Raw genomic sequence first — 15,004 nt, forward strand, 5'->3', positions numbered from 1 at the left:
TTCTCCATACCTTAGAATGTGTGAGGTTGGAATCTCTTTCCGGGACTCGATATCTAACACCCCGCAAGGGGGGTCAGAAACACTGGAGCTGGATTCTCTGCAAAGAGGATGACAGCGTCTGGTCAGTGCATCAGGCTGGAACTCGATCTCCTTCCGAACATGCCGTGGCGAACCGTAAGTAGGCAGTCGAGCTGAACCGTACCGGAACCGTGGTTTGCCAAGGCAAGTGCAGGTATATTTATACCTTGAAGGAGTTAAGGAATGCCTGTATTTATGTAAAAGTCGGGCATCGGAACTTCATGAATGATCCCCTAAGGAATAGATGTTCATGCATACTAAATGAGTTCTTGGAGAAATCAATATCCAAGCAAGGGAAATTCCTAAAGGCTTAAGAGTCTGGTTTTCCAAGAACTCGTGACGTGGATGGACGGATGTAGGAGACCATGCCTGTATTTGGTTAGCATGGACAATGCCTAAATATTGGCTGGATTTTCTATGCCTAAATAAGGGCAATATGAATTGTACCTATATAAGGGCATAAATCAGGAAACCTATATACGGAATCTAAATCTACACACAACACCCACTCCAGTTTTGTATGAAGGACGTTACTAAATCCTAAACATACTAAACATGTCTAAAAGAAAATATCGCATGATAATCGAAAACATGTTAAAACATATCTAAAAACATATGTCCTAAAAATGCATTACAAACCCATTGCTATGTATAAGGTTAAAAGCAATGTTTCTTTCGAAGTATATGCATGCATTGAAAATGCCAACAAGAATGAATCATAAATATATACATATGATGAAATGGTTCTTAATAAGGAAGAAAAAAGGGCCGAAACCATTTCATATCAGGTTAACACAAATCAATTGTTGATGTGACAAGGTGGCATAATGTCCCTGGAAGTTTTTCAAAGAATCATGTTCTCTATGAATAGTTCTACTATAAGCAGATTACTGTGCCAAAAAATAAAAAAATACAAATTTGGAAAAAATAATTAAGCATAGGAAAAAGTTCCAAAGTTAGTCCCCTGTCTGAAAAGAACGAAGTCCAAAAGCAGAACACTGTGTGCCTGAATCAAAAATCAATGTGTGGATCTGGAGAAAACATGAAATCTTCTAATCCTGTAGACAAAAAGTCGTCTACCGTTGTAGGTGAAAGTTGGAATACCTCGTTTAGAAGATTAACTGCACATAGATGTGAACTATTGCCTTCAGCATTGGTTGCATCAGCAATGTTCGAATCGGATGTTACCTGCGAGCCTGTTTCCTCTCGTACCTCAGCAGTAGCAATTTGCGTCTGTGAGATCTCAATGAATGCCGTCATCAGGATTGGTAGCCGCTGGAGACAACACAGAGCATGGCCCGTTACTGGGTCCAGCAGAGTATCGATATCCGTAGTTATGACTGGTAGGAGTGTTAGACAGATGTCTAGCACGCATTCTTCACCACAGAGCAGGCAGCGGAGAACAGGTAAGATGCAATCTTGCCAGATTGGTTTGAATGACAGAAACCATGTGGTGTTTAATTCTCATAGACGAGGTAAACCCAAAATTTGGACGATACACTCACAACACTTTATCTCCAATAGAGCTCTCTCTATGGTGCCTGGAGTGACGCTGGTGATGAGGCTTGTCATATCGTAGCAGAAGGAGCAAAAATAGGATCCACGCAACGAGTGCTAAAAGGAGCAGCAGTCCGCCAAACACAGAGAGCACGAAGTTTGGAAACATTCCGAGGACTGCTTGAAAAGGTGCTAACAGTCCTGCACACACGTTCTTAAATACATGTATAATACCGCTCGTATCAGACATGTTTAAGATACGACCTAACATTTCCGAGAAATGTACAGGGCAGTTTGTATACAAAAGGGTATGTATCTCCGCAGAAGTCATTGCGACTTGGAGATCATAGATTTCTCTGGCCGAGGTCAGTGGCACTGTTTATTGTAAAAGAATGGCTTTCATTCTGCTTAGAGTATCAATTTGTCTAGAAGAGATGTTCAGTGAAAGCCACAAAGGCGACTCCCTGACTGTGTCTATTTGTGGAAACAAGACTTGCATACAGCAAGTGACCCTGGATGTAACCGTAACTAGATATGGAATACCTGGCAACATGCCACAGCAGCTGTGATCATTCAACATAATGTAACTCCCATTAGAAAGTTGGCCAAAAATTGGATTAATCACTGCAGCCGGTGAACCTTGCAGGTGACAGGATCATTTTGTAGTGGAACCATCACAGGCCCCGTGTACGTTAATACCCTGACAAAGGAGAGAACCGCTTAGTGTGTGTTCACAGTTTTCACTGCTAAGAAACACTTCACGTTCCCCCAACATCTATGTGTGTAAGGTAAATCCCAGGATGTCTTGATGTATCCTTTACCCAACCTTTCATATTTGCCAACTGGTATATGTTTTAGGCAATATTGAAAATGGAAAGTTGTAACAGGCAGAGTAATTTTACCATGTACGATCCACTCAGTAGCTGGTTTTTCTGCCACTGTGAATGGTAGTTTTTCCAGTTTTCAGTGCTCAGCATAGTGTAGTCTGCTCCCCTTTGTGCCAGTCTGATCTGTTTATCAGTGAGATTGAATTCTGAAGACAGTGATGTAGTATTGATTAAACGCCAAGGCACATAGCCTGCACGCATGTTTTGTAGCGTCCAGCCTAATAGCATGATAGTACGTAGCTGAGACTGACCATGGTGCAACATGACCAAGTCTTGTTCCATGATGTCTATGACAGACGACACAATGCTGTCCAATGAATATATTCTGGACGACAGAGTCGTTAACCCATTGTCTACTACAGAGAGAGTTTTCTCTAAATTAATACGATCAATTTCTCGTATCTGTTCTGCAGTCTCTGCTTGGGTAACCTTCCATGCTTCATTATAATCAGCGTAGATACTGGCATATATGAAACGTTTTTGACGTGGTTTTCTTGGCCCTAGCAAGAATTCCCTAAGGTCTGCGCCTTCTTGGAGTAAAGTTAAGTGTTGTTTAACATCCTTCAGTGTAGCTTTCTGTAGCCAATCAAGGCATAGTTTCCCTACAATGTATGTTGGTACTACCCCTGAATTCTGTCTTTGAACATAGCGTGGGTCTGGCCTACTGATAGTGAAACCCTGTGTTTTGTCCAGGAATCGATTTTGACAGTTGTTTGTGTCTGTGGGCCAGAGCAACCATTTTTTCCATTCTGGATCTGATCTGTTGTGATGCAAAATATTATGTACATCGACCTCCCCCCGTGTAGTGCTATTACTTGCTGGTACAGGTATGGTCGGTGTGTTCATGTCTTTGATCCTGGCTAATCCAAGGCAAGACGTTTGCTGGACAGTGTCATTCAAAAACATTATTTGCTCAGGGATGATACAGGCTCTAAATAAAGCTTCTACCACCTGTACTTGCCAATCTTTTGTACCCCAGACAGATTTTGTCTCAATGTTGTCGTTCCAAAAGTCAAAACCCTGTCTAGACAGTTGGGCAATAAAGGCTGCAGAATAAATGTGTTTCGTATTAGTTAACATATTTTTCGTTCCTGTCTTGTTAACATTTTTAAAGTAAAACGTTTCTGGATTGGACAAATTGTAGCCTGAAAAATATGGAAACTTCATTGCAAAAGCTTTTGAGCTATCCTTTGGAGGTGTAGGACAATGTTCCCATTGGTTATACATAAATACATTTCTAGGTGTCGCAGATTTATGCAAGAAATGATGACCATAGTGGTTTTAACAGTACATTTGTTCATAGTCTGATGAACCCTCTGAATATTCATGATTTGTGAATACAGTAGACATCTCTAGATCAGACATCATGTTATTAACAGTCTCGAAGTCCCAATCATCAGAAAAGGTACTAGAGGTAATAAAGTCACTTAATGAAATCTTAAATAAGTGTGGAATCTTCAAAAGCTCCAACGGGCCAAAAATGTCATATTGAGTTTGGTCCCAAACTATACCATCATGTATAGGAACGGCTGTGATATTCACTGCTGAAAAGTCTCTTGCTGCACGATGGGATGATTTGTGTGGCTGGAGAAGTAACACTCTTTTACTTGCCGTGTCCATTTGAATATATCTTCCATTTATCAGCATACCAAGAGTTAATACCAGAGCTAACCAAAGTAGAAAGAAGAATATTCCCAAAACAATCCATAGTTCAATCCATGGTGAAACCAGGTAAGTCTTTTTCAGGTAATTAAAAAATTCTGTTGCTTGTTCTTTGAAAGTTCTTTGTGCTGGCGTTGTTTCAGGTTCGCTGGGATCCTCGGAAAACGTATCAAAGTTCATGAAATAGCCAGAGGCAGTTCTGTCAATGGTTGGAATTGCATCAGGATTTGTTGAATTCACTGGAACCAGTTGATAACTTTTACTTCGTTGTAGACATGTGTATCAGGACGAACTGTTATTTGGGTTTCAAGAGGGATAAGTTCCATAGCTTTGTTGCTTAGTCCTTTATTTCTCACTGCAGAATCTTCAAAGGTGATAAGTCTCTCAGTTTGAACCTCTTGGATTGTAGCTAGAGGAGTGCGTCTGCTACGTTGGCAGAGTCCACTTGGCCTACTGCTTAGTATCGCCCACATAGTGTGGTTTGATCAGGTCGATGGACACAAATCTTTTCTCCTTTTTACCAGCAAGGGGCGGCAAAAGTACTGTTCTTGATCCGTGGATTGCTAGGACAGGTACTGGTTGTCTGTAAGAAGGCCCAAATTCCTTCTTGTCCACAATCTTTTCTCTGACTATATCACCAAGCTTTGGGATCCAGACAGGCCTTGCTAGGCTGGCCGGTGTTTCCTCAGTGATGGTTGGCTTCAGGAGCACGTTGGTTTGTTTCGTTCTTAGTTCATTTAAGTCCTGTAAAACAGCCAAACGATCTTTGATATCAAATTTCTTATTTTCCATCACTGTGCCTTGCATATCAAGGTCCGGTACCAACATTCTAGTTCCAAATAGAACTTCATATGGAGTGACACCCCCTAGAGAACTTCTTGGCAAGTTGTTAAGTGCGCGCTGGACCCCATAAAGGTGTTTGACCCACCCATCACCCGAACCTAATACCCTAGCTGTTATAGACTGCTTTTTGTCCCGGTTTTTTCTTTCCACAACAGAATATCCCTCAGGATGGAATGGAGAAGAATACCGCAATGCTACGCCCAAATTGGCCATGGCTTCTTTGTAAGCTCGAGAGCAAAACGCAGGACCCTGGTCAGAATGTAGTGTGCCAATTGCGTATATGCCAATAAAGACTCACAAATCTTTTATAACAGTTCGAGTGTCAGCCGAGTGCTGAGGCCACATCCATAGGAACCTAGAACACGAATCCACTGCAACCATGATATATTTATAGTTATCATCCCTTTGTAAGGGACCGCAGTGGTCCAGGTAAACACAAGCTAATGGTTTATCTGAAATTAACAGGGGCGTCTGCGCAGGACGTTTCACAGTAGAGACTTTAATCTTCTGGCATATTTCACATTCCAAAACATAATTCCTGGTCTGTTTCCTAATGCCTGGCCACCAGTATCTCTGTTTTAATAACGATACTGTGGCGGAAACACCTGCATGGGCAGAGGCGATCCCTTCATGTGCTGCTAGGATCAGTCCTAATCTGTGTTCCATGTTTGGTATTACCCTATCCCCCACTCCAGGGATTCGAGCAAACGGAACATTGTTCACATCAATTATATATGAGTATTTGAGTGGAAATTGTTTAGGAAACGCTGCACCGCTGCCTTTGCTTGAAGCATTGACAGCCAGCATTATTTCACTGTCTATTTTAGTTTTTGAACGAGTGATTGCAGCTACAGAAGCTGTTTGCACAGCCCCTTTCACGGCTTCATCAGCCAATGAATTCCCTTCAACGTGAATGCCATTACATGAGTGTTTTGTAGTGCGTTTCGCAACTGAACTACTTGTTCCCAAAGCTTTTTATGCTTGAATGTGCCACCTTTTGCATCCTTGAAACCATTTTGAAGCCAATTCTGTAAATATTCATTGTAAGTTTGAACACAGTAAAAAGAATCGCACACTATGAGTGTGGGGAATTCGCGATCCGTATTTTCAAGTGCCATCTTGAATGCTTGTAGTTTAGCTCGCTGAACTGTACAATCTCCTAGAGATTACGTTTTTGTGACCATTGGTTTGAATTTGCCATCGCGCATACGACCTTTAACGATCGCGCATGCTGCACTGTAAGCTTGTTTACTCTCCGTAGCGGGTTGTGCAGATCCGTCAGTATAAATTATACATTCGTACTGATCAAGAGGGAGAATTTCAGTAGGCAGAAGACATTCGTGTTCATATTGCATGAATGCTTGTGTTTTCAAAAAAGGATCAAAAACATATTCAACATCACATCCTACTGTACCTCGCCTCGCCCCAGAAGTCTCTCATAGTGGTTTGTGACGTCTTGACTTCCTTTGGTAGGAACTCGGGCCTTGTTATCAACTGGGGAAAGTCGTATCTGTATGTACTGTGTGGCGATGTTCCACCGGTCCCCCGAAACTGTTCGATCCAGATCGCCCAGCAGGGCTTCCGATATCTTGGGATTTACATCTCCACTGACCCCATCCTGCGATATGAGAAGAATCTGCTCCCCACCCTGGCGCGTCTGCGGCGGGATGCGGCGGGATGGCGGAGGCTGCCGCTCTCTATCCTCGGACGCGCCGCACTGTTTAAAATGATGTCTCTTCCCCGTTTTCTTTATGCATTGCAGAATACTCTTGACTGGGTCCCGACTAGTTATTTTAGAGAGGTCGAGAGCCTCCAACGCTCGCTATTGTGGGATGGGCGACCACGTATAGCGATCGCTAAGTTGACGCTTCCGTGGTACGATGGTGGTATTGCGCTTCCGGACATTCGCAGATACTACTGGGCTACCCAGCTGTGCGCGATTAATCATGGCGTCTATGGCTCGGCGTCGAGCCCCGGCTTCGCTATGGATCGGTGGCTACTGCGTGGCGGCAATTACCACGGGGCCTTGTACACGAAGTCGTTGGACTTGTCCCTTACGGGGCCCACTGGGGTGGCGGTGCGGGTGTGGAAGTTGGCGACGGACTCCCTGGGTTGGAAGGGCAGACTTATTCTTGCTACCCCGCTATTTGACTCGGATATCCTTGGGAAGCTATGGCATACAAAAGGGTTTGAGAAATGGGATTTGATCGGCATCTCAAGGGTGGGAGACTTGCTGGCTCGGGGCGAGGTGAAGTCCTTTGAGGAGGTGCAGAAGGAGTATGAGTTGGGGAACATTGAGTTTTTCCGCTATGCCCAGGTGCGTCACGCCTTGCGATCGGTCCTTATAGAAGGTGAGAAGGTGCCTGCGTCCTCTCCATTGGAGGACCGAATTCTGGATGGCCATATGCCGGAGAGCACGATCTCTCTCATCTATAAGAAGCTGATTAATGTCCGGGCTGACCTTCTTCGTGGGTTGCGGGATCAATGGACTAGGGACGGCCTCGAACTGGATGATGAGGACTGGCAATATGCAGTTTCCTCTCCTAAGGAGGTTGCGATTCCGTCGCGTCTGCGGCTGGTGCAGCTCAAAATACTGCATCGAGTCTACGTGACAGGTCCTAGTGTGGTAAATTTAAATTACCTAGACTTAATTTATGCGGTAAAATTCAATAAGAATAACTCAGTAAAAATAAGAGGCAGAATCCGTGGTATTTGAGGTTATAAAAGGGAATTTATTCCTTACAAAGGAATTATGGTTCGAACCAGGCAATCGGGTTCCGTCACCACGAAGGTTCAGGAAGGGATCGGCAATACATTATTGACAGGTTATAATATATATAGTAAATGCATTACAGTAAAGACAGATGCAGGAGGCGTAACAGCTGATAGGAAAGATAAGAATACACATACGTAATAAAAAAGGCGTTACAATAGGCGTGCATAAAGGCGTATACTAGAAACGTCATTAAGAGAATGTCACAGGTGGGTGGATCCATAAGAGAATCCTGCAATGTCAGCAGAAATACATGGCAGAGATGTGCGCGCAGCCGCATGACGTGTGATTGACGTGTAACTAGAGGGTGAAGGGGACTTGACATTTAGCCCTACATGAGGAGACAGAAGTCTGGGATGTCAGAACAACCTAATCCCAAATCGTATCTAATATCTTGTGTTTAAGGAACTATATTATCTGGAGGGAAAGGTCTCTCAGGCAGAGGCTATTCTATACTGACTACTAGTGCGTGTACAAGCGTCTAAGTGTCTACATGAGATGCGAGGGGGCATGGGCCTACCATGGAAACGAAAGCTATGAATTACTTGCACGGAGACAGTAAGGCCGGGCCCTTTGCTCTGCAGCTGGATGGATGTTTACCTAAACTACTTAGACAGGAATGTATTGGATGAGGAGCGGAGCAGATAACTTGAAGGCTGAATACAGTCTTGGCAGGCAACAGGCCGAGTCAGGCACCGTTAGCCGCGCAGGAAGTAAGACAAAGGTCATGGATACAGATGCAGGTCCAGGCTGGAGCATTCAGAGGCAGAAGGCAGGAAAAGGCTCGATGGCAGAATTCAGGGCCTACCTTGCCAGAGCTGTAAAACGTGAAAAGTATACCATATAAAGACGGTGGCAAAGCATACTTAGGAACGGAATATCTGACCCATTCAGGGCAGATCTGAAAGAGGACATGTTAACGTTGGACGCATATGTATTTGCGTCTTCATAGCTTGAAGTGGAGGGAACATACATGTACTTGTAGCATGTACATGGAGCCGTTGGGGTCTAAGATAGGGGACACAATTGACCATAAAAATTCATATTTCCTCATTCCCTCCTTGTCCCCTACGGACCCTTCATGAAATATCGATCCTCAGGAATCCATCAATCTGTTCATGTAACATCATTTGCTCTTCTTTCTTCTTCCGAGATTTTGAATGAGAATTTGAACGTGGAATACACGATGTGGCACACAGGCCGCAAATCGCTGGTCCACATTGTAGACACAGGCAGCAACTGAATACTATGAGAAGGCCAATACCTAGGAAGGATAGGACTTTCCATCCCCAGGCTGACAACACGCTCCAGAACCAACCGGACCATGTCCAGGTGCCTGGATTCTGGTGTATCTGGCTTACAATCTTATGAAGACGAGTTATGGCTTTATATACTGATGGCGCGTTTTCTGGAATGAAAACACAGCAACTCGATCCGATGACCCTACAGGCTCCGCCCCTATCGGCCAGTATGACGTCAAGGACAAGACGATTTTGAAGAACAACAATCCGCATCGCAGACTGCTCCTCTGTTAAGTTGCCTAGGGCGGAAGCAGTTTCATTCACTACTGCTTCAAGGGTTCTGGTTAATCTACGTATCAGTTTACTATTAGTGACAACACCTATGTAGGGAAAGAATCCTTTATTGAAATCTGTATATTGTTCCCATGCTGTTTCAGTGTAGTCAACAATCGGGATATCTCTCTGGGGTCTATTGTGTACTAAATGGGTATTCCTATGATAATCGGGAGGGGCTAGGAAAACAGGTGGCAGAAGGAATGCAATGTAACAGGTACCATCCCAATCTAGAGGTAAGCGTATATATGCGGTATGACCACATATGAAGTAGGAATGACGAGAAGCTCTAAATGTAGACTTGCCTTTATCACTGAATTTGATCACAGTAGTACATTTACTATGACCCATGTGTACTGAACCATTCTTTCTTACACATAATTCACCTTTGACTGGAAATACTGACATAGCGGGCAAGACTGGTGCAGCTTCGGATTCAACATTCAGAATCATGAGGTTCAGTGTAAAATTACCTAATCCATATACTTCATTTTCCAGGTCAGTTCCTGTCCTTTTGGGAAGTCCCTCCTTGTTAGGGTAATAGGCTTTAAGCAAAACTAAGTTCAGGTTTCCCCATACCCAGTTGTCTTGGTAAACTACAGTGTTTGAATCTAAAGGGTTAATCAAACTAAACCATGCTCCACAGGAACCATTATGTGTGAATGGATACGGAAAGAGGGGCAGAACTCCTTTGTATTTCTGATAGGGAGGGAGTCGGCCACATATCCAACAATTTGTAGCGTTGCTGGTCTGATGGGAATGATGTAACATACTAATGAATGTGTTGTTGCGCAGCGCAAATCTGTAGGACAACTCATGTGGAGGTAATTCACTAAAAGAATGTTCGGCAGTAACATTGTAAGCACGCTTGGAAATAGGATAGTACATGTGCAACAGTATGCTTGCAGCAATAATCAACAAACTTAGAAAAAACATAATCAACAGTGTCACTATACAGTGACTATGAAGTGATTTACAATATGCACGTTTCTTGAGCTGTTTCTGTCTATCTCTCTCTCGATTTCGGTCTAGAGGATACATGTCAAAGACTAATTCAACCGATTCACCTAGGAGAGGACTTAAACAATCGAATTGTCTGACTTGCTAGACCTTAGTTTCAGTTTATAGTTTTGTGATTCGGTTTTCTCAACCAGGGGGAGTTTTGAGTCAGTCTGTGGGGGAAGGCAAGGCTGAGAGTTCAAATCAGAAGGTAGTCCATGAAATTTCTTGATATGGCTCGAGTGTAGCCAACCCTTGCGACCCTCGACCTTCACTGCTGTCCTCGTGGTCAGAAGTACCAGTTTTGGCGTTTGCCAGCGAGGCTCCAACGGGCTCCTCCTGTCGAAATTTCTTATGAAAACAAAGTTTCCAGGAACCACTTCATGGGGCTTCACCTCGGTGTTGTCGGGAAAGGCTGCAGCTACCTGTGAACGGCAAGATTGTAGTGCAGACATCAAGGAAGCAAGGTAATCTGTCAGCATATTACAATCGACATCAGTTATTTTTCGAGGTATAGGCGTCCCCCACATATTTGGTGGCCTACCGAAGACCACCTCGTACGGGGATAGCCCTGTGCGAGAATGTGCTACCATTCTCATGTAAAAGAGTGCAACTGGTAAGGCTACTATCCAGTCGACGCCTTTCTCTCTGCAGATTTTTGAATGTCGAATTTTCAGAGTCTGGTTATGACGTTCCACGAGACCTGCTGCCTCGGGATGCCGGACACAGTGGAATTTCCATTGATAGCCTAACAAGAGTGAAATGTGTTTCATTAGCTCGGATGAGAACGGCTGGCCGTTATCTGAGTACACGATACGGGGTAAACCATACCGTGGGAAGAATTCACGAACTAACTGTTTGGCAGTAGTCGGGGCAGTGTAATCTGAGACGGGATATGCCTCTGTCCAACGGGAAAGAGCACATACAACTACGAGGACATATTTGAATCCTCGACATCGTTCCATCTGGATATAATCCATCTGGAGGACTTCAAAAGGGTGATCGGGAGGTTGAAATCCACCCTGCTCTACAGGTACGCCTTTACCTGGATTGAACTGACAACAAATCATACAAGTTCGGACTTTCTGTTTGGCTGCTGCTCGTAAGTGTTTGTTGAACCAAATGTGTTGAATACTATCTAGCATAGCTTTTTCTCCCAGGTGCGCTGGACTATGTATTGTGTTAATGATAACTTGAACCATTGAGTCGGGGAGAAACCATATAGATTTTCCCTTCGTCATCCATCCCTGATCTGTTTGGATCCCTCCTAATTCAGTCCATTTCTTTATTTCCTCTGGTGTAGCATGTGTCTGTATGTCAATTACATCAAGGGCGGGATCCTTAACTGTCATGCAGTGTGTCGATGTCGGAACTATTGTCTTTGTCATGTCCGTTGCGTGAGTCCGATTCTGAGCTGTCTGTTTAGCTGTTCGGTCTGCTAGATCGTTACCCTGGGAAATAATATCGGTGATTTTTGTATGGGCCTTACACTTCATGATAGATATCGCAGTAGGTAGATGTATTGCATCTAATAAAGCTTGAATGAGGGGACCGTGTTGAATGTTGGCACCATGAGAAGTTAAATAACCTCTCTCTCGCCAAAGGACTCCGAAGTCATGGACAACTCCGAATGCGTAACGTGAATCTGTGTATATGTTGACTCTTTTATTTCTGGCTTGAATACAGGCTTGTGTCAGAGCAATGAGCTCTGCTGCTTGAGCTGACAAAGTGTTAATACAATTCGTTTCAATGACTTCAGTGTCTGTTGTGACTGCATAAGCGGCCACTAACTCTCCTGTACTTGTTCTCATACATGAACCATCTACATAAAATGTCAGGTCTGGATCTGATAATGGAATGTCTGTCAAGTCTTGTCTGGGTTTCGTCGTAATAGTAATGACTTCAATACAATCATGTGCCAATGGGTCTGTTCCACTTAATGGTAAAAGTGTGGCAGGATTTAATGTACTACAACGTCTGATTTCTATGTGTGGCTGGAACAATGTTAGTTCATAACCCGTCAGTCGTGCTATAGTCAAGTGTTGTGTTTGAGTTCGGTTTAAAAGAACTTCCACGGAGTGTGGAACTTGCACTGTCAATTGATGTCCTAATACTATGGAATCGCTTTGTCTGATCGCTAAAGCTGTCGCTGCGACTGATTTCAGGCATGCAGGAAGAGCCTGAGCTACGGGATCTAATGTACTAGAAAAGTAAGCACATGGTTTGTGTGATCCTGCTTGTTCCTGAGTGAGTACTGACAAGGCAGTACCTTCACGTTCTGTAACAAAAAGTGTAAAAGGCTTACTGTAACATGGTGTCGCTAAAACAGGTGCTTGGCATAAGGCTTTCTTTAAGTCTTCAAAAGCTTGTGTATGTTCTGGAGTCCAAGGGAGGACAGTCGATGTCGCTGCCTCCTGGGTTGTCAACTGAATGAGTGGTTTTGCTAGAAATGCATATTGGGGGATCCACTGCCTACAGTACGAAGTGAGGCCTATGAAGGCCCGTACCTCCTTTTGTGTCTTGGGTGGTGGCATGTTTACAATTAACTGGATGCGGTCAGGTGTGAGCTGTCTTCCCCCCTTGGACAGCAAGTGCCCAAGGTACACAACTTGCTGAACACAGAATTGTAGCTTCGAAGGGGACACCTTGTGCCCCTTGTCGGCCAGAAAATGTAAAACCGTCAGTGATGCTTTTTCACATTCAGGTTCGCTTCGGGCGGTGATCAGCAGATCATCGACATACTGAAGCAGAGCAGTGTTAACAGGCATGTGGATACTGTCAAGTTGTCTTTTCAGTGCTTGGCTGTAGATGCTGGGACTTTCTGTAAATCCTTGAGGTGCGCGTGCGAATTTAAAGCTTCGTCCATTTAAACTAAATCCGAACAAATATTGGCTTTCCGGATCGATTGGGACGCTAAAGAAGGCGTTCTTGAGGTCAATTACAGTGAAGAACGTTGCTTCTGAATCAATAGCTGTCAGTAATGAAGAGATATCTGGGACCACGGGATATTGTGGTACAATGCATTTATTCAATTCGCGCAGATCAATAACTAATCGATATACTGGGGGTGCTTTTGGATCAGTTCGTTTAAGAATCGGAATGATCGGAGAATTACATACATTGGAGTCGGTTTCCACAACCACTCCTTGTGCAATGAGCTCGTCAATGATTTGCAGTAAAGCCACTACAGCATCTGGAGGTAACTTGTATTGTCCCATTCGTGGTAATACCACTCCTGCTTTTAGTGTGACTCGATATGGTGTAATGTGCATACAACCTACATCAGTGGGGCCTTGTGCCCATAAATGTGCAGGTAGATTCTGTAACCGGTGATCCATGTCTCTTGACACGTAGTGACCTTTAAAGTCACGCAAAAATAGTCGTACTCCGTCCGGAGAACAACATATTATAGCTCCTAGAGCTTTCAATGTCTTTATACCTAACAAGTTTTCTGGACATGATTTAGTAAGCAATAGATCTGTAGTCCGTGTCAATGGACCAACTGTAAGTGGAAGCGGTTGCGATACTTCGTTAATAGTAGGCTTTCCTGAAAATCCAAGGGAAATATTTTGTGAGCCTGAGAGGGGTGCCCCTGGAACCTCGTCGTGACTTATAGTTGTTCTGCTTGCCCCTGTATCAAGTAAAAACTTTCGGTCTTTCCCTAATACTTGACCCTGTACATAAGGACCCTCTTGATCTACAGGAACCTCAATAAGGGGTAAGCCAACTTCCCTCTCTAGGCTATTTCATGTGTATCGCTGATAATCTGGATAGTCATTTTGGGCATACTGGTACATCTGTTGTGTCGTGTTTTGTGTTGCGGCAATAGGCTGTGACTGTGGTACCGCTACGGTCTGTTGTGGAACCGACATAGGCTGTACATGCTGAGGTGCTTGTTGTTGGATCTGATCCTGTCTAGGTGGACGTGGTCTCTCCTTGGTTTTACCCGTAGAGATATTATGTTTCAGAACTGCACAATTGTTTATATAATGACCTGGCTGTGTACAATAGTTGCATGTCCCTTTAACGGGAACCGCTGAATTACTGGACTGTGTCGCACCCTTTTTAGGACCGTCAGCTGGAACTGACTGAGCAACAAGCATTTTCATTTTTGTATCTTTCATACGTCTCCGTTCGTGGTCTTGTTCTTCTCTAATTCTATTCTGGTGATACTGTAACATTTGTAACATTTGTGAAGGAGTGTTAGCTTGCCAAGTGCTCTCAACTTTCAATACTCTGTTCTTAACCTGGGGCAGGGAATTCTCGACTAGTTTTGTTACAAAGAGATGTGGATATGACTCGCTATTTGCTTTTAGGCCACTATTAATGCCAAAACATTTTTCAAATCGGGAGTAGAAATCACTAGTGTCTTCATCGGGTTTCTGTTTACAGGCTGAGATTGCACCCCAGTCTTCCTTTTTCGTAGTTAATAAACGTGGCAATACTTGTACTAATAATCCTGGTAATGCTTTAGTTTTGTCCCCAAGCCCTCGGCCTGCAGTTCGGGCATTTTCTTCGTTTTCTAAGGCTGTCCAATCAATCTTTTGGTCTCCCACCTCCCATTCCTTTTCTTTGAGTTTCTCGTAAATACCGGCAGGCAATAATACTTTTAATATTTTCATAATGTCAGGATAGGTATAATCACCCATGAGTAACATGTCCTTTAGTTCACGGTGAAAACCTGCTGGATC

This window comes from Triturus cristatus, chromosome 8, assembly GCF_964204655.1.
Source record: "Triturus cristatus chromosome 8, aTriCri1.1, whole genome shotgun sequence".
Lineage (NCBI taxonomy): Eukaryota > Metazoa > Chordata > Amphibia > Caudata > Salamandridae > Triturus > Triturus cristatus.